Below are 21,696 nucleotides of genomic sequence, written 5' to 3'. Positions count from 1 at the left end.
ATTTCTAAGGAAGATTCTTTATAGATTTCATTTGTTATCTGGCAGTATTATGGACACAGTTTTGTCTCTTCCACTGCTTGGTATTGATTTTTAGTTCAACTCTGGAAGTTAGGTTCTTAACCATATTTGAAATTAGGATATGGGTTAAATACCCCCCCACACACCCCACAGACCTCTTGAGCAATTTTGGTCTTCGAAGCCCTGGAGAATGATTAAAACTACTCCCAAAGCGCACTGAAAGTATTTGAGTGCTGAAGACTTATTACTAGATTTTTTCAGATTTACTGTGAAGTAATGTTAAGGAACTCAGCAGGGTTGGGGGGAGAAGTGGGAGCATCTGTGGTGTTAGGTGTTTACACGGTGTACAAGGTGTTAATGCAGTTCCAAGTGGAAAATATTTTGAGTTGTACTGAAATGTTTGAGACTTGGTGATTTATAAATTACATAAACTTACGGTTTGCGTAATGGCAGAGAGCACCATGCCCTCTCTGTGAATGCCTCGGTGACTGTGTTGTAAAAGATTTCAAAAACATGAGATTTCGGGGGTACCTGCGTTGCTCAGATGGTTGAGTGACTGCCTTTGGCTCAGCTCGTGATCTCAGGGTCCTGGGATCAAGCCCCCGCATTGGACTTCCTGTTCGGTGGGGAGTCTGTTTCTCCCTCCCTCTCTGCCACTTCCCCTGCTTGTGCTCTTGCTCTCTGTCAAATAAATTTTTTTTTTTAATTAAAAAGGAAATAAAAGATGTTAACTAAAGTTATTTTGGTGATCATTTCACAGTATGTACAAATATTGAACCATTATATTGTATACCTGAAACTAAGATAATGCTATATGTCAGTTACATCCCAGTTAAAAAAAAAAAAAAGGTACTGTGAAATGAACAAATAAATGAATGAATCTGAAAAAAAGAAAGAAATTCTATCTTCGTAGTATGAAATTCTATCTCCTCTTATGTAGCTTTGTGAAATAAATAGAAAATGTATTTTTTAAAGAAGTATAGCAGTAATGACAAGTGTAGATTTCATAGGGTGTTGTGGGTCTTAAATTAAGGACAGTAGCCTCTCCACCTCAAGCTGTCTCGCTGCTCCTGACCACCAAGAATATTACTGCCAAAGAGACTTCTCAAGACTGCTGTTCATTATGTCACTGACCCTCAAATTCTCTATGACTGCATTGAACATAAGACAAATTCTAAACTTTCTAGATCTGAATTCAGAGTTCTTCATTATCTGAAAAAAAGACAGAAAACAAAGAAACAAAGTCATGAGAAAAGTATAAAGCAATAAGTTAAACTATCAATAATTCTGTTATGTGTGTGGGTTGGGGGAGGGGTAAACTATAAAACAGTTTTTGGTTTTTGTTTGTACTAAGCATTTTATGTGTTTTGTCTCTTTTAGTCATTGCGTCAGTCCTATAATGTAGGTGTATTGTTACCTGCATTTTACTGGTGAAGAAACCGGAGGTTGGGAAGTCCTAGAACTAATAAATGACATAGTTTAGATTTGAACATGTCATTCTGACTCTAAAGAAAGCCCAAACTCTTAACCACTCCACTGTAAAGTTTGAGTACATTTTATTCTCATCTTTATTTTCTCTGCTTACTCATATATAACATATTTTAAAGCTATTCGGTTTGGGACACCTGGCTGGCTCAGTGGTAGAACATGCAACTCTTGATCTTGGAGTCATGAGTTTGAGCCCCATGTTGGGTGTAGAGATTACTTTAAAAAAATAAAATAAATAAAAATAGAAATTATAAAAAGATATACTTGGCAAGTATTATACTAGCTTTTCTTTTTTATTTAAAAGAATTGACATATAAAATACATTTAGTGAGATACATACAGTACAAAATTCTTAAGGACACAACTTAATATACACACACACCACTAGTGGGTTTCTTTCCTTAAGCAACTTCCTATCAATAACAATCCTTCCACTCCCACTCTGAGGGAACTATTATTCTGACTTTTATTGCCATCAACTAATTATGCCTCTTCTTGTAATTCAAATATTTGTAAGATACATATTATTTTGGATCAGGTTTACTATGCTCAATATAACACATGCTCCACATAACATACATACATCTTGTTACATACATCATTTGCTCTTTATTGCAGTATAATTTTTTTATCATGTTCATGCATATACCACAATTTATTCTCCTGCTGATGGACATAGAGTTTTTTTAGTTTTTGCTCTTCAGTTTAATGAATATTGGCTATTATGCATAAAGTGGCTATAAACATTTTACATGGGTGTACAGACATATGTTTTCATTTCTCTTGGGTATATACTTGGTAGAATTGCTGGATAGTACGGTAACTCTGTGTTTAACTTTCTGAGAAATTATTTATGGTTTTAAGAGAGACTGCCCCATATTACAGTCCCACCAGCAATGCTTGAGAGTTCCAGTTTTTCCACATTCTTGACAGCATAGCCATTTTAGCATATTTCACTGTGGTTTTGATTGTCATTGTCCTAATTGTTAAAGACGTTGAAGATCTTTTCCTCAGCTTATTCGCCACTTTTGTATGGTCTTTGAAAGGTAAATGTCTTTTCAGATCCTATGCCCACTTTTTTTTTTTTTTAATTGGGTGAAAAAAAGGCCACAGAAAGCACAATAAAGGTTTTTTAGAAACAAAATCTATTGAGGGATCTCATGGACTCAGGGCCAGCCCTTTTGAGGTGAATCATCATTTGTGTCTCTTGTTTCCATCCTCTCTTCTGAGATATTAATCTGGGTGAAATTGCTTTGAAAGAACCAGTATTGGTAACCTCAAAGGGAAAATATGTCATAACAGAAGCCTGAAGGGTGTGAGTACAAGGGAGTAGGTTGGGGACCTTGCTTAGGTGATGGTATTAGTAGTAGGATAAATGAGGTAACTGACTGAATCAGACCTTTTATTTTGTTTTTGGCAGTTTTCTTTTAATCTCCCTAAATTCTGCAGCCATCATTCAGAGGGACCCCCCCCCAAAGAAAAGGGACTAGGTTAGTTTCTATAGGTAGTCTCTATACCTCAAACAGCTAGAGCAGATTAATATTAACTATGTCTAGAGGAAGGGAGGGAAAACTGAATGAGAAAAAAAATCAGAGAGGGGGATAAACCATGAAAGTCTATTGACTCTGGGAAACAAACTGAGCATTGTGGAAGGGGAGGTTGTGTGGGGAGATGGGGTAACTGGGTGATGGGCATTAAGGAGGGCACAAGATGTGATGAGCACTGGGTGTGGGTGTTATATGCAACTGATGAATCGTTGAATACTATATCTGAAAATGATGTAGTATATGTTGGCTAATTGAATTTAAATTTAAAAATCCATATGGAAAAAAGTAAAAAAAAAAGTCCCTATTTTAAGAATTTGGTTGTCTCTTTATTATTGAGTTGTGAGATTTATTATATATTATGAAAGAAGGCCCTTATCAGGTACATGATTTGCAAATATGTTCTTACATTCACTGGATTGTCTTTTTACTGGCATAATAGTATCCTTTGAAACACAAAAAGTTTCAATTTTGATGAAGCGCAGTATATCTAGTTTTTCTTTTGTTTGTGTTTTTGATGTCATTTTAAGAAACTTGTTTAATCGGGGTGCCTGGGTGGCTCAGTGGGTTAAAGCCTCTGCCTTCAGCTCAGGTCATGATCCCAGGGTCCTGGGAGCAAGCCCTGAACCGGGCTCTCTGCTCAGCAGGGAGCCTGCTTCCTCCTCTCTCTCTCTGCCTGCCTCTCTGCCTACTTGTGATCTGTTTGTCAAATAATAAATAAAATCTTTAAAAAAAAAAGAAAGAAAGAAAGAAAGAAACATGTTTAATCGGAGATCATAGTGATTAAGCCTTTTTCTTCTAAGAGTTTTACATAATGTTATCTCTTACATTTACGTTTTTGATTAATTTTGAGTTGCGTATGATGTGAGGTAGAGGTCCACCTTTACTCTTTTATATGTGGATCTCCATTTGTTTCATTGTCATTGGTTGAAAAGACCATTCCTTTCCCCCCATTGAATTGTTGTAGCACCCTTTCCAAAAGTTATCAGACCATAAATATGAAGATGAATTCTAGATTTTCAGTTCTCTTCCCTTGGTTGATATGTCTATCCTTATGCCAGTACACTTCTCTTGTTAGATTTATTCCTTTGCTGAGATTCCTTTTCTCATGTATTTCAAGAATGCTCATTGAAATATTTTATGACTACTACTTTAAAATCCTTGTCAGATAATTCTAACATCTGAGTCACCTTGTGTTTGGTGTATATTCATTGCCTTTGCTCATTCAAGTTCTGATTTTCTTGGTTCTTGATTACTATGGTTTTGTAGTAGGTTTTGAAACTGAGAAGTGTAAGCTCTCTGACTTTATTCTTTTCTTTCAAGGTGGTTTTTGCTATTCTAGGCCCTTGGATTTGCAATGAATTTTAGAATCAGCTTACTTATTTCCGCAAAACAAAAAGCAGCTGAGATTTGTATAGGGATTGCATTGAATCTGTAGATCAATTTGGGGAGTAGTGCCATTTTAAAATATTAAGTCATCTCATCCATGGAATGCCTTTTCATTTACTTAGGGCTTGTTTAATTTCTTTCAGTGATGTCTTGTAGTTTCTAGTGTATAAGTCTTACACGTCTTCTGTTAAATTTATTCCTAAGCAAAGGAATAGAAGATATAAAAAAGAACTAAATGAAAATTGTAGAACTGAAGAGAAAATAACTGAAATAAAAATTCACTGAATGGGCTCAATACCATAATGGAGATGACAGAGAAAAGAATCCATGAACTTGAAGTTCTATCAGTGGAAATTATCTAATTTAAAAAACTAAGAGAAGATAGATGGAACAGAAATCAACAGAGTTTCCAGACAGTTACAGAAGATTTAGGATTTTTTTGTCATCTGAGTCCCAGAAAGAGAATTAAAACACTGTGAAGCTGAAAAATATTCAAAGAATAATGCAGAAAACTTCCCAATTTGAGGAGTGACATTACAGATTAAAGAAGCTAAGCAAAACCAAACAGATAAATCTGAAAAATTCTGTGCTGAACATGTCAAAATCAAACTTTCAAAAATTAAAGAGAAGAAAACATTGAAAGCAGCTAGTAGGAAAGAATATGTTATTTCTGTAGGGAAACAGTGATTCAGATGGTTTTTCGTGGAGGCCAAAAGAAATAGGCAATACATTTTTCAGGTGCTGAAAGAAAAGCTGTCAACTCAGAATTCTATACCCAATGAAAATATCTTTTAGGAATAAAGGTGAAAAAAAGACATTCTCAGATGAAGAAAAATGCAGAGCAAATATTTGTCACCCACAGATCTACTCTAAAAGAATGGCTAAGTGGAAGTTCTTTAAAGAGAAAGGGAATGATAACAGAAGGGAACTTGGAACATAAAGAAGAGAAACAACAAGGGCACCTGGGTGGCTTAGTTGGTTAAGTGACTGCCTTTGGCTTGGGTAATGATTCCAGGGTCCTGGGATTGAGCCTTGCATTGGGCTCCCTGCTCAGCAGAGAGCCTGCTTCTCCCTCTTCCTCTGCCTGCTGCTCTGCTTACATGTGCTCTGTATCTCTCTGCCAAATAAAGAAAATCTTTTAATAAGGGAGAGAGAAACAACAATAGAATGTATGAAAATAGGGGTAAAAATAATCTATCATTTATTCTTGATTTTTTTATCTCATTGGATCAAAAATTTTTAACATCATGTGATGTTAAAAATCCTACTGATCCATAGGAAATATTAAAGACCATTAAATTGGAGAGGGGAGCATGTCTAGTTGCAGCTCCAAAATTAAAGTACATGGAAATATCAGTCCTTACAACAACAAAAATAATAGTAAAACATATTGACAAGACCGATGTCAAGGAGTTTACCCCCCCATGTTTTCTTTTGAGGTTTTCTGGTTTCAGGTCATTAATCCATTTTGAGTTGATTTTTGTGTGTGGTGTAAGATAGGGGTGTCAGTTACTGAGAGATTGTCTTAAAATTTCCAATTATGATTTATTTATTTTCTTTCTTTTGGTTATGTTCCTTTTCATAAACCTTCAAACTATGTTATTAGATAAAAATTTAAGAACTTGTTGAATTGACCCTTTTATCAGTAAGAAGTAGCTATTTTAAATTCTAATAATTTTTAGTGTCTTAAAATATACTTTGTTCAGTGTTATGTAGTTATATCAATTTTTCTTTGGATAGTGTTTGCCTTACATATTTTTTCTGTCCTTTAAATTTTTTTTTAAGATTTTATTTATTTATTTGACAGAGAGATAGAGATATCTGGAAGTATAGTTTCTCTGGAGGCTTGTAGAGGTCTGACACGGTTGGTTTCTAGTGTGACCTCTAGTAGTGGCTTGCAGAAAGTTGTGTCCTCACATTTGTCCTCACATGGCCTTTCTTCTGTGTGCTCACAGAGAGGTCTCTGGTGTCTCCTCTGCTTCTAATAGGACAACAGCCCTGTTGGATCAAGGCCATGCTCCTGTAACCTCATTTAACCTTAATTACCACCATAAAGGCCCTGCCTCCATACAGTTACACTGGGGATAAGGGCTTCAACTTAACAAATTTGAGGGGAACATAATTCAGTTCATTAACACTATGTCTGTATATTTAAAGTGTGTTTCTTGTAAATAGCATGTAGGTCTTGGTTTTTATTCAGATCTTTATCTTTTAATGGCAAAGTTTATTTACATTTAATGTAGTTAGTGTTATTACTCCATTTAATTTGCCATCTTTGTTTTCTGTTTCACCTGCTTTATGTTTCTCTGCTTTTCCATTCCCAAATTTTTCCGCATTTTTATGTATGTATGTTTTTATGATTTCATTTTGCCTTGTTTAATGGGCATTTGCTATTCCTTTTATGATCATTCTTTTAGTGGTTGTGCTAGGAATGACAAAATAGTATCTTATTACAGTCTGCCTTAAATTAATGCTTTTGCCTCCTTGTGAACTATGTAAAAATCTTAAAACAGTACAATTCTGTTTATTTTTTTCTGCTTATGTTGCTATAATTGTGATATATTTTTACTTCTGTATTTGCTACATATGTCACAGGATACAGTTTTGGCATTGAACAGTCAAGTCTTTTATCTTTGTGCACATAAATGATGCTTTTTCATTACTTCTTTTTGATTTTTTTTCATTCCTTCTTGCACTTTCCTGATTTCATCTGGTATCATTTTTCTTTTGCCTGCAGAACTTACTTTAGTATTTCTTCTAATATTGACTTCTAATGATAGGTAACCTCAGCTTTAGTTCTCTGAATATGTCACTTATTGTTTAAAAAGATAATTTTGCTTGATAGAGAATTCTATGTTGGCCACTTTCTTCTTTCTGCCCTTCAGAGCTGTCATTCCATTTTCTGCTAGCTCTCATATTTTCTTCTTAGAAGTTAGCTGTAACTCTTACTGTTCTTACCCTGTTGATGATGTCTTTTGGTCTGACAGCAATTAAGATTTTCCCAATATATATCATTTTCTAGCAGTGACTGAGTAGGTGCCGTTATTTAACTCTGCTTGAGGTCCACTGAACCTTTTGACATATCTTTTCTTGATTTTGCAAAATTTTTCACTGTGATGTCTTCAGATATTCTGCTCCATTCTTTTCTCTTATCTGGAAGTATAGTTTCTCATATTTTGGACCATTTGGCATATATTCTAAAAATCATATATTCTCTTTTATTTTTATTGTTTTATTTTGCTTCTTGGTTCTCTAAGTGCTCCAGTTTGGATAATTTTTGTTGACCCATCTTTGCCTTTAACAATCTTATCTTCTGCTGTTAAGTTCTTAATAATATTGAGTTCTTAATTAAAAACATTGTAATTTTCAGTTTTAGAATGACCATTTGATTAACTTTACCTAATCGCTTTTTATGTTGAAATTTTACATCTTTTTTTCTTTTTTTTTTTTATGTATTTGCAATAATTATTTTAAAGTTATTTTTCTTAACTTAAATAGCTGAATCTGGGGCACCTGTGTGGCTCCATTGTTAAGCGTCTGCCTACAGCTCAGGTCATGATCCCAAAGTCTTGGGATTGAACCCCACATCAGGCTCCCTGCTCAGTGAGAAGCCCCTTCTTTCTCTCCCATTCCCCCTGCTTGTGTTTGCTCTCTTGCTGTCCCTCTCTCCCTCTTGCTGTCAAATAAAAAAATAAATAATCTTTTAAAAATAAAGAATAAATACTAGAATCATCTCTGAGACTGCTGCTTTTGGCTCTTCTTTATTGTTTATGGATCACAATTTCCCACTTGTCTCCATATTTCAATAATTTTTTATTTTGAAACAATCTAAATGTATACAAACAAGAGTGTGTTTGAACCTTAAACCTTGAACTAGAAGAGTATTTTGCCAACATTATGCCCTATCACCCCTATACAAACAAGGACATTCTGCTATATAACCACAATACAACTGTCATGATTGGAATGTTATTACCGTCATCTAACCTTGATATATTATTTAAATTTTGCCAGTTGGCCCTTGAGGGTCTTTTTTTTTTTTTTAAGATTTATTCATTCTATTTTTGATAGTTTCATGTGCTTTAATAGCAAACTTATAGGAATAGCACAGAAGACAGACACATTAAACACTACATGTACTTGCATGTGGGACAACTCAGAAATGTATAACAAATGATCTGTATGATAAAAATGCTACAAACACCATTTAGTTGCTGTCAAAAAGAAATCTACTTGTTTTTAAAAAATCCAAATGCTGGCATTATCCAGAAAAATTTAACAGATTTATTTATAATTGTTATAAAGTTGAACTGAAACTTTATAAAACAGAATGTTTTACTGAAACATTTTGACTTGCATTAATGCTTTATGTCCCTGCATTTATATTAAAAATTGACACACAATTGAAAATGGAAAAACCACCAATACCTCATTTCTGTCCCCTATTTTTCCGTTTGCAATCATATTCGTAGTTACCTTTTGACCCTATGCAAAAAAATACCTAACGTTCAGAACTACCAATAACAAGAAGAAGATAATTTTTTTTTTTTTAAAGAATGACATGTTTTCCATCATAGTGGATTCTTAAGCATATTCTGCATGTGTGTGGTGTGCTAGCTGGAGGTCTTCCAGTGTGACCATGACACATTTGGCATGGATAGCACACAGGATGGTGTCTTCAAAGAGGCCCACCAGATAGGCCCCACTTGCCCCCTACAAAGCACCACTAGCTGCATTCTGGAAGCACAGATGTGTTTTGAAATCATGAACAATTACATACACCAGACGGTGGAAAGGCAATTTGCCGATCAGGTCAGTGGACTTCTGATAACGTCTAATTTCATGGATTGCCACAGTACCAGGTCTGTACTGATGAAGTTTCTTCACCCCTCCAGTAGAGGGCGCACTCTTGGGAGCGGCTTTTATAGCCAGTTGGTTCCTCCATGCTTTACCATTGGTCAATTTGCAGGCAGTCTGATTTGTAAAAGCCATGGTACAGAAACCTCCTTACTTACCCCCTTTTCCTTGGGCTGGAGCTCAGCGAGCTAGAGGCAGCGCTTATTCATTCTGTTTTAGAGAACAGTAGAGTGGGGATGGGCAGAGAGCGAGGGAGACAAGCAGACTCCCAGTGAGCACAGAGACCAACTCAGGGCTCCATCCCAGGATCCTAAGATCATGACCTGAGCTGAAACCAAGAGTCAGAGGCTCAACTGATTAAGACACCCATGTGTTGCCCTAGAGGGTCTTTTATAACAAAAGCATTCAGTTTAGAATCACACAGACCAATTTTTTTTAGACTGTTTCTCGTTGGGATTTTGTCTGATGTTTTCTCCTGATTATGTTTACGTTATGCATCTGTAAGAGGGGTATTGTAGAAGTGATACTGTATCCTTATTGGAACCTATCTGATAGCACATACTTTCCATTTGCCCCATTACTGATGTTTATTTTGATCACTTGGTTAGGGTGTTATGTGCCACGATTCTCCATAGTAAAGTTACTTTTGTCCCTTTGTAATACATTACTGTTTTGTTGGAAAGATACTTAAGGATACATAAATATCCTGTTGTCATCAAAACTTTAACTCATGCTTTTATTTACATCAGTTTGGATTCATAGTTCCCTATTCTATTTAATATTATAATATACTGTTATCATTTTTTAAGTTTATACTCAAATTATTCCAGGTTTGTCCAGTGAGAGCCCTTTAGTCTGGCTCCTCTTTTTTATATATGCTCTTATAATTCATTGGGAATTTTCACACTTTTTGGCATAATAAGAATTCCGGTTCACCTTGAACTTCTCCCTTCCCTGGCCATGGAAACAGCAGTTTCTCCAAAGATATGTGGTTCATTTTAGTAGAGAATGGTATTTAGAAACCAAGATCTGAGTAATAGGTGTGCTCATTGCTGTTGGGCTATCACTCGTCCCAGATCCTCTTACACACACACACACACACACACACACACACACACAATCTATGTTCATTTTTCTTTGTGTGCTGTGTTTGTGTTTACCATAAGTTCATGCCAATACCTCTATTTCCAGTTGAATACCACAAGATTCATTCAATTTTTCTATATTTGTAACTCTCTTTATCTGACAGTGAGATGTTTAGCTCTTGTTATCTTCTCATAATTACTTACTTAATCAATCTCCCAGTGTGTAACCAGTCTCTCATTGCTCTTGCCACCCCCTGTCCTGCATGGGTGCCCTCATCATACTGAAGTTCTGAGAATTTGCTCACACCACTTTCCTGGAGGATGATCGCTGACACTCTGAGATGGTTTACTTTCCCATGTGAATGCCTTCCTCAGTCAGCTTAGGCTTCAACATCCAATACCTTGCCAACCTTTTTTTTTTTTTTTAAGATTTTATTTATTTATTTATTTATTTGACAGCACAAGAGAGCACAAGTGGGGAGAGCAGCAGAGTGAGAGGGAGAAGCAGCTCCCCTCTGAGCAGGGATTCCTGAGTGGAAGGCAAGTCCTTAACCGACGGAACCAGCCAGGCCCCCCTCTTTCCAATCCTTTTAAGGATATCTTCTTCATTCCACTTGGACTCTGATACTTTGTCCCAGACCATCTTTTGTCTGTACATCTTCCTCAACCCGCATGAGCCCTGACACCTCACATTAGGCTGCTGCCATTCCCAGTGGTCACCCTCATCATCCTGGTTAGTCTCTAATACCTTGCTCTATACCATGACTTCTCTCCTCTTCTTTACCTTTCCACTCCTATAGACACCTGCTTCATTCAGCCTTACCTATGGTCTTAAAACTGAACTATTCACTAAAAGAAAAGGAAAAGCTATATCTCATAATTTTTTTATGGTATGTTGCACATTGTGTATAAAGAAGAATGAAGACTGAAGTCAGTGTTATTTTCCCCCAAGAGAGGGCACTCCTGATCCTCCCTGAGATACTGATTGAGGAGCTGATCACCTCAGGCCAATGAGGAAGTAAGCTGGGTTGGTGCCGTGTTGTAGCTCTAGTTATACCTCTGCTTTCCTACATATCTGGGGAAAGCTTCTTAGGCTGTTGCTTGTGAGCCTATGGGTCTCTGCCTGCCTGCCTTGAAAGACTGATGAAGACTTAATCTGATTGTGTCTGCTTTGAGCTTTTTCTCTAGCATCCTGTCTCACACTGCTTCCAAATTTTGGCAAATGTGTTTATGCTGAGATTTATTGTTTGAGGTAGGCCCCCTTCCTCAAGCAGGGCTGTCTCTCTCAAATATTGCAAGATAACAGATTCCTATGTGTTCTTTTAAAAACTATGATTTCCCACACGGCCTTTGAATTCAGAAGTTAAACCATGTGGGAAAATAGCACTTTGTATTTGGGACTTTTGAAATTTTTCATTTGTTGAGCCAATCCCAAACAACCTCCAAAAGTTTTGCTGATTTTATTTTTCCCAGTGTCATCATTTTATTTGAGCCACTCTTAATCTTTAGCGTTTACACAGAATCAACAAATACCCCTAGGTAAGAAAGCATCAGGAGAGAGCTTGTTCTCTCTCTCTCTTTTTAAACTTTTTTTGAGAACCTGTTCTCTGAGTAGCTCTCTGATTTAGTTCATTCAGTCCTTTTTACTTCCATGACTCTTTATAAGTACAGCTTTTCAGTTTACCTAACCTTTTAAAATTGTTACGTTAGAAAAATTACATCTTCTTACATCTTATTTGGAACCAAAAAACAGCCATACATGTGGTTTCTGTACTTCTTTTTCAGTTAATGTTGTATAATGAAAATTTTACCATATCATTGAATTGTTTTAAAGTTTTTTTATTGTTTTTTTAATGGCTTATCAAACTGAGGGCCTTATATCCCTGGCAACAGTGGCATACATGATACATGCAAGAAAAGCTGAGAAGCCAGAGTGCCTGGGTGACTCAACTGGTTATGCATCTGACTCCGGCTTGTATCATGAATTCGGGGTTCTGGTCAGCTCCATGCTCAGTGGGGAGTCTGCTTCTCCCTCCACCTCTTTCTACCTTTCCCTCTGCCCGTCTCCCTGCTCATTCTCTCTCTCTCTCTCTCTTCCCCCCACAAATATATAAATCCTTAAGAAAGTAAAAAAGAATATATGAAAAACCATAAGATGAATATGGTGCATCTAGAAGTAGCTCTAAAAATCATTTTATAGGTAAACAAACATAGATATATAATTGTGAAATAGGATATAAAATGTACACACATTATTTAGATAAAACAAGATCTCAAGGAAATTTCTCATTTTCAGTAAGTCTGTATAGTCACTTAAGATATTCTTTCATTTTTTTGGACAAGAAGGCAGCTGGAGTTGGCAAGGTCATCAAATCCACCCAGAAAACTCGGAAGGCTAAATGAATATTATCCCCAATACCTGCCACCCCAGTGTTAATTAGTGATGAAAGAACAGTCTCAGAACTGTTTGTGTCAATTGGCCATTTAAGTTTAATAGTAAACAATTGGTTAATGGTTACAGTGTATCATAAAATTTCCAGAAGGAAAGAAGAATGTTTTGTGGACCATTTGTTTTTTAACATTTTAACATTTTTAAATTGAGATATGTGTTAAAATCACTGTTAATCATTAAATAATGTAGTTGTTATTACCTATGTTTAAATAAAGTTAGACTTTAGTTATTAACATTGTCTCTTCAGTTGGGATACATTCAGTGTATGATATGATTGTGTTGCAGATTTTCTCCCAGTTTTTTCAGTTTTCCTTTAATTTTCTTTATAGTATCTTTTGCCATATAAATTTTTTTTTAATTTTTATGTAGTCAAATTTATCAGTCTTTTTATTGCCTGTGGATTTTTAGTCATGGTAAGCTTTTTCTTACATCAAGGTTAAAAGAGGAATTCACCTATGTTGTTTCCTGGCATGTGTGTGGTTTTGTGTTTTATAATCAGATCCCTAAATGTATGGTGTGAAATATGAGCCCAATTTCATTTTTTCCTAAATGGCTTCCCAGTTTTGTTAGCATCATTTATTTACAAGACCATCCCCCAGTGACCCAAGGTGCCACCTTTGTCCTGTACTAAATTTCCATATGTGTTTGAATTTGCTTCTAGGTTTTATAGTCTATTCTTCTAGTCTCTGTGTTCACTTATCGATACTATGCAATTTGATATAGAGGCCTCATAGTAGGTATTGGTGTCTGAAACAGCAATTCCTCCCTTATAGCTTTTCCTTTTAAATGTTTTCCTAGCTATTTTATACATTTATTTGTTTGTTTTATATGAACTTTTTTTTTATTGTATTATGTTAGTCACCATAAAATACATCATTAGGGTCTTTTTCCATTTATTTTATTTTCTTTCTTTTCAGTGTTCCAGCATTCATTGTTTATGCAGCAGACCCAGTGCTCCATGCAATATGTGCCCTCCATAATACCCACCACCAGACTCACCCAACCCCCACTCCCTTCCCCTCCGAAACCCTGTTTGTTTCTCAGAGTCCAGAGTATCTCATAGTTCGTCTCCTGCTCCGATTTCCCCCAATTCACTTTTCCTTTCCTTCTCTTAATATCCTCCATGTTATTCCTTATGTACCACATGTAAGTGAAACCATATGATAATTGACTTTCTCTGCTTGACTTATTTCACTCAGCATAATCTCCACCAGTCCCATCCATGTTGATGCAAAAGTTGGGTATTCATCCTTTCTGATGGCTGAGTAGTATTCCATTGTATATATGGACCACATCTTTTTTATCCATTTATCTGTTGAAGGACATCTCAGCTCTTTCCGCAGTTTGGCTATTATAGACATGGCAGCTATGACCATTGGAGTACATATGGCCCTTTTTTTCACTACATCTGTATCTTTGGGGTAAATACCCAGTAGTGCAATTGCTGGGTCATAGGGTAGTCTGTTTTTAATTTTTTGAGGAATCTCCACACTGTGTTCCAAAGTAGTTGCACCAGCTTGCATTCCCACCAACAATGTAAGAGGGTTCCTGTTTCTCCACATCCTCTCCAACATTTGTTGTTTTCTGCCTTGTTAATCTTTGCCATTCTAACTGCTGTAAACTGGTATCTCAATGTGGTTTTGATTTTATTTTCCCTGATGGCTAATGATGATGAACTTTTTTTATGTGTCTGCTAACTATTTGTATGTCTTCATTGGAGAAGTGACCGTGTCTTCTGACCATTTTTTGACATGATTTTCTATTTTGGGGGGTGTTGAGTTCAAGAAGTTCTTTATAGATCTTGGATATCAGCTCTTTGTAGTGTCATTTGCGAATATTCTCTCCCATTCTAAGGGTTACCTCTTTATTTTGTTGACTCTTTCCTTTGCTGTGCGGAAGCTTCTTATCTTGATGAAGTCCCGAAAGTTATTTTCACTTTTGTTTCTTTTGCCTTTGGAGACGTGTCTTGAACGACGTTGCTGTGGCCAGTTTCTGCCTATGTTCTCCTCCAGGATTTTGATGGATTCCTGTGTCACATTGAGGTCTTTCAGCCATTTTGAGTTTATCTTTGTGTTTGGTGTAAGAGAATGGTTGAGTTTCATTCTTCTACACATAGCTGTCCAATTTTCCCAGCACCCTATATTGAAGAGACTGTCTTTTTTCCACTGGATATTTTTTCCTGTTTTGTCGAAGATAATTTGACTATAAAGTTGAGGACCCATATCTGGGCTCTCTACTCTGTTCCATTCGTCTATGTATCTGTTTTTGTGCCAGTACCATGCCATCTTGCTGATCAGAACTTTGTAATAAAGCTTGAAATCAGGCAATGTGATGCCCCCCAACTCTTTTTCTTTTTCAGCATTTCCTTAGCTTTTCGGAGTTTTTTTTGGTTCCATACAGATTTTAGGATTGTTTGTTGTAGCACTTTGAAAAATGCCGCTGGTCAATCAATGTAATAGAACAAATCAATAAGAGAAAAGAGAAGAACCACATGGTCCTCTAAATTGATGCAGAAAAAGCATTTGACAAAATATAGCATCCTTTCCTGATTAAAACTCTTCAAAGTATAGGGATAGAGGGAACATTTCTCAACTTCATAAAATCCATCTATGTAAAACCCACAGCAAATACCTTTTTTTTAATTATTCAGATTTTTTTATGATTTATTTTTTAATTTTTTATAAACATATAATATATTTTTATCCCCAGGGGTACAGGTCTGTGAATCGCCAGGTTTACACACTTCACAGCACTCACCATAGCACATACCCTCCCCAGTGTCCATAACCCCACCCTCCTTTGTCCAACCCCCCTCCCCCTAGCAACCCTCAGTTTGTTTTGTGAGATTAAGAGTCATTTATGGTTTGTCTTCCTCCCAATCCCATCTTGTTTCCTTCATTCTTCTCCTACCCCCTTAACCCCCCATGTTGCATCTCCACTTCCTCATATCAGAAAGATCATATGATAGTTGTCTTTCTCCAGTTGACTTATTTCGCTAAGCATGATACCCTCTAGTTCCATCCATGTCGTCGCTAATGGCAAGATTTCATTTCTTTTGATGGCTGCATAGTATTCCATTTTGTATATATACCACATCTTCTTTATCCTTTCATCTATTGATGGACATCTAGGTTCTTTCCATAGTTTGGCTATTGTAGACATTGCTGCTATAAACGTGCGGTGCATGTGCCCCTTCGGATCACTACGTTTGTATCTTTAGGGTAAATACCCAGTAGTGCAATTGCTGGGTCATAGGGTAGTTCTATTTTCAACATTTTGAGGAATCTCCATGCTGTTTTCCAGAGTGGTTGCACCAGCTTGCATTCCCACCAACAGTGTAGGAGGGTTCCCCTTTCTCCACATCCTCGCCAGCATCTGTCATTTCCTGACTTGTTAATTTTAGCCACTCTGACTGGTGTGAGGTGATATCTCATTGTGGTTTTGATTTGTATTTCCCTGATGCCGAGTGATATGGAGCACTTTTTCTTGTGTCTGTTGGCCATCTGGATGTCTTCTTTGCAGAAATCTCTGTTCATGTCCTCTGCCCATTTCTTGATTGGATTATTTGTTCTTTAGGTGTTGAGCTTGCTAAGTTCTTTATAGATTTTGGACACTAGCCCTTTTCTGATATATCGTTTGCACATATCTTCTCCCATTTTGTCAGTTGTCTTTTGGTTTTGTTAACTGTTTCCTTTGCTGTGCAAAAGCTTTTGATCTTGATGAAATCCCAATAGTTCATTTTTGCCCTTGCATCCCTTGCCTTTTGTGTTGTTCCTAGGAAGAAGTTGCTGCAGCTGAGGTTGAAGAGGTTGCTGCCTGTGTTCTCCTCAATGATTTTGATGGATTCCTTTCGCACATTGAGGTCCTTCATCCATTTTGAGTCTATTTTTGTGTGTGGTGTAAGGAAATGGTCCAATTTCATTTTTCTGCATGTGGCTGTCCAATTTTCCCAACACCATTTATTGAAGAGCCTGTCTTTTTTCCATTGGACATTCTTTCCTGCTTTGTTGAAGACTAGTTGACCATAGAGTTGAGGGTCTATTTCTGGGTTCTCTATTCTGTTCCATTGATCTATGTGTCTGTTTTTGTGCCAGCACCATGCTGTCTTGATGATGACAGCTTTGTAATAGAGCTTGAAGTCCAGAATTGAGATGCCACCAACTTTGGCTTTCTTTTTCAATATTTGTTTGGCTATTCGAAGTCTTTTCTGGTTCCATATAAATTTTAGGATTATTTGTTCCATTTCTTTGGACAAAAATGGATGGTATTTTGATAGGAATTGCATTAAATGTGTAGATTGCTTTACGTAGCATAGACATTTTCACAATATTTATTCTTCCAATCCAGGAGCATGGAACATTTTTCCATTTCTTTGCGTCTTCCTCAGTTTCTTTCATGAGTACTTTATAGTTTTCTGAGTATAGTTTCTTGGCCTCTTTGGTTAGGTTTATTCCTAGGTATCTTATAGTTTTGGGTGCAGTTGTAAATGGGATTGACTCCTTAATTCTCTTTCTTCTGTCTTGTTGTTGGTGTAGAGAAATGCAACTGATTTCTGTGCGTTGATTTTATATCCTGACACTTTACTGAATTCCTGTACAAGTTCTAGCAGTTTTGGAGTGGAGTCTTTTGGGTTTTCCACATACAGTATCATGTCATCTGCCAAGAGTGATAATTTGACTTCTTCTTTGCCGATTTGGATGCCTTTAATTTCCTTTTGTTGTTTGATTGCTGAGGCTAGGACTTCTAGTACTATGTTGAATAGCAGTGGTGATAATGGACATCCCTGCCGTGTTCCTGACATTAGCGGAAAAGCTTTCAGTTTTTCTCCATTGAGAATGATATTTGTGGTGGATTTTTCATAGATGGCTTTGATAATATTGAGGTATGTGCCCTCTATCCCTATACTTTGAAGAGTTTTGATCAGGAAGGGATGTCTGTACTTTGTCAAATGCTTTTTCAGCATCTATTGAGGGTATCATATGGTTCTTGTTCTTTCCTTTAGGTTGTATCACATTATATAATGTGTTGATTGATTTGCAGATGTTGAACCAACCTTGCATCCCTGGAATAAATCCCACTGGGTCATGGTGAATAGTCCTTTTAATGTACAGTTGAATCCTATTGGCTAGTATTTTGGTGAGAATTTTCGCATCTGTGTTCATCAAGGATATTGGTCTGTAGTTCTGTTTTTTGATGGGATCCTTGTCTGGTTTGGGGATCAAGGTGATGCTGGCCTCATAAAATGAGTTTGGAAGTTTTCCTTCCGTTTCTATTTTTTGGAACAGTTTCAGGAGAATAGGAATTATTTCTTCTTTAAATGTTTGGTAGAATTCCCCCGGGAAGCCATCTGGCCCTGGGCTTTTGTTTGTTTGGAGATTTTTGATGACTGTTTCAATCTCCTTACTGGTTATGGGTCTGTTCGGGTTTTCTATTTCTTCTGGTTCAGTTGTGGTAATTTATATGTCTCTAGGAAGGCATCCATTTCTTCCAGGTTGTCAAATTTGTTGGCATAGAGTTGCTCATAGTATGTTCTTATAATTGTCTGTATTTCTTTGGTATTAGTTGTGATCTCTCCTCTTTCATTCATGATTTTATTTATTTGGGTCCTTTCTCTTTTCTTTTTGATAAGTCTGGCCAGGGGTTTATCAATCTTATTAATTCTTTCAAAGAACCAGCTCCTAGTTTCATTGATTTGTTCTATTGGTTTTTTTGTTTGTTTCTATTTCACTGATTTCTCCTTTGATCTTTATGATTTCTCTTCTCCTGCTGGGTTTAGGGTTTCTTTCTTGTTCTTTATCTAGCTTCTTTAGGTGTAGGGTTAAGTTGTGTACCTGAAACCTTTCTTGTTTCTTGAGAAAGGCTTGTACCGCTATATATTTTCCTCTCAGGACTGCCTTTGTTGTGTCCCACAGATTTTGAACCGTTGTGTTTTCATAATCATTTGTTTCCTTGAATTTTTTCAATTCTTCTTTAATTTCCTGGTTGACCCATTCATTCTGTAGTAGGATGCTGTTTAGTCTCCATGTATTTGGGTTCTTTCCAAATTTCTTCTTGTGGTTGAGTTCTAGCTTCAGAGCATTGTGGTCTGAAAATATGCAGGGAATGATCCCAATCTTTTGATACTGGTTGAGACCTGATTTAGGACCGAGGATGTGATCTATTTTTGAGAATATTCCATGTGCACTAGAGAAGAATGTGTATTCTGTTGCTTTGGGATGAAACGTTCTGAATATATCTGTGATGTCCATCTGGTCCTGTGTATCATTTAAGGCCTTTATTTCCTTGTTGATCTTTTGCTTGGATGATCTGTCCATTTCAGTGAGGGGAGTGTTAAAGTCCCCTACTATTATTGTATTATTGTTGATGTGTTTTTTTTTATTTTGTTTTTAGTTGGTTTATATAGTTGGCTGCTCCCACGTTAGGAGCATAGATATTTTAAATTATTAGATCTTCTTGTTGGACAGATCGTTTGAATATGATATAGTGTCCTTCATCTCTTATTATAGTCTTTGGCTTAAAATCTAATTGATTTGATATAAGGATTGCCACTCCTGCTTTCTTCTGATGTCCATTAGCATGGTAAATTCTTTTCCACCCCCTCACTTTAAATCTGGAGGTGTCTTCGGATTTAAAATGAGTTTCTTGTAGGCAACATATAGTGGGTTTTGGTTTTTTATCCATTCTGATACCCTGTGTCTTTTGACAGGGGCATTTAGCCCATTAACATTCAGGGTAACTATTGAAAGATATGAATTTAGTGCCATTGTATTGCCTGTAAGGTGATTGCTACTGTATATTGTCTCTTTTCCTTTCTGATCTACTACTTTTAGGCTCTCTCCTTGCTTAGAGGACCCCTTTCAATATTTCCTGTAGAGCTGGTTTGGTGTTTGCAAATTCTTTCAGTGTTTGTTTGTCCTGGAAGCTTTTAATCTCTCCTTCTATTTTCAATGATAGCCTAGCTGGATATAGTATTCTTGGCTGCATGTTTTTCTCGTTTAGTGCTCTGAATATATCATGCCAGCTCTATCTGGCCTGCCAGGTCTCCGTGGATAAGTCTGCTGCCAATCTAATATTTTTACCATTGTATGTTACAGACTTCTTTTCCCGGGCTGCTTTCAGGATTTTCTCTTTGTCACTAAGACTTGTAAATTTTACTATTAGGTGACGGGGTGTGGACCTATTCTTGTTGATTTTGAAGGGGGTTCTCTGCACCTCCTGGATTTTGATGCTTGTTCCCTTTGCCATATTAGGGAAATTCTCTCCAATAATTCTCTCCAATATACCTTCTGCTCCCCTCTCTCTTCTTCTAGAATCCCAATTATTCTAATGTTGTTTTGTCTTATGGTGTCACTTATCTCTCGAATTCTCCCCTCATGGTCCAGTAGCTGTTTGTCCCTCTTTTGCTCAGCTTCTTTATTCTCTGTCATTTGGTCTTCTATATCACTAATTCTTTCTTCTGCCTCATTTATCCTAGCAGTGAGAGCCTCCATTTTTTATTGCACCTCATTAATAGCTTTTTTAATTTCAACTTGGTTAGATTTTAGTTCTTTTATTTCTCCAGAAAGGGCTTTTATATCTCCCGAGAGGGTTTCTCTAATATTTACATGTCTTTTTCGAGCCCGGTTAGGCCTTGAGAATCGTCATTCTGAACTCTAGATCTGGCATATTACCAATGTCTGTATTGATTAGGTCCCTAGCCTTCGGTATTGCCTCTTGGTTTTTTTTTTTTTGTGTTGAATTTTTCCGCCTTGTCATTTTGTCCAGATAAGAGTATATGAAGGAGCAAGTAAAATACTAAAAGGGTGGCAAAGACCCCAGGAAAATATTCTTTCAGAAAGTGGTTGATTTTCTGTTTCTAGAATTGCTGTTCTTCTTCTCTTCAATCTCCCATTGGATTTGTAGGTGTTTGCAATCTTTAGATAAGCTATCTAGCTGATCTCCTGCTCCCTGAAGTAGTCTCAGCCTGCTACTTCTCCACCATCTTGACTCCACCGCAAATATTCTTAATGGGGAAAAGTTGACAGCCTTCCCTTTGAGATCAGGAACAGGACAAGGATGTCCACTCTCACCACTGTTGTTCAACATAGTACTAGAAGTCCTAGCAACAGCAGTCAGACAACAAAAAGAAATAAAAGGTATCCAATTGGTAAAGAAGTCGTCAAACTCTCTCTCTTCGCAGATGGCATGATACTTTTTGTGGAAAACACAAAAGACTGCACCCCCAAACTACTAGAACTCATTCAGCAATTCAGTACTGTGGCAGGATACAAAAATGAATGCACAGAAATCAGTTGCTTTATTTTCTTTTCTTTTTTGTTTTTAATTTATTTAATAGAGATCACAAGTAGGCAGAGAGATAGGAGGAAGCAGTCTCCCTGCTGAGCAGAGAGCCTGATGTGGGGCTCAATCCCAAAACCCTGGGATCTTGACCTGAGCTGAAGGCAGAGGCTTTACCCCACTGAGCCACCCAGGCGCCCCATCAGTTGCTTTCTTATACACTAACAATGAAACTGTTGAAAAGGCAATTAGAGAATCAATTCCATTTACAGTAGCACCAAAAACCATAAGATACCTTGGAATAAACATAACCAATGAGGTAAATGATCTATACTCGAGGAACTACAGAACATTCATGAAAGAAGTTGAAGAAGACACAAAAAGATGTTAAAATGTTCCATGCTCATGAATCGGAAAAATAAACGTTATTAAAATGTCTATGGTGCCCAGAGCAATCTATATTTTCAGTGCCATCCCAGTCAAAATACCAGTGGCGTTTTTCAAAGTGCTGTTTTATATGAACTTTAATACCGGTTTGTGTAACTTAATAAAATAGTTTCTTGGTGTTTTTAATGAGAGTATATTG

At 36.7% G+C, this 21,696-nt stretch overlaps 1 protein-coding gene and 1 pseudogene across 3 annotated transcripts in view; one reads left to right on the top strand and one right to left on the bottom strand.

Annotated features, from left to right (window-relative positions):
- ACBD6 (acyl-CoA binding domain containing 6) overlaps window positions 1-21,696 on the top strand; it is a 206,542-nt gene that overhangs the window by 111,514 nt on the left and 73,332 nt on the right. The window lies entirely within an intron of this gene.
- LOC123390367 lies at window positions 9,024-9,431 on the bottom strand (annotated as a pseudogene).

This window comes from Mustela putorius, unplaced genomic scaffold (genome assembly GCF_011764305.1).
Source record: "Mustela putorius furo isolate JIRA1106 unplaced genomic scaffold, ASM1176430v1.1 tig00537335_pilon_pilon_pilon, whole genome shotgun sequence".
Taxonomy (NCBI): Eukaryota; Metazoa; Chordata; class Mammalia; order Carnivora; family Mustelidae; genus Mustela; species Mustela putorius.
The sequence above is the reverse complement of the archived record's forward strand: the minus strand, read 5'-3'. Positions and strand labels throughout refer to the sequence as shown.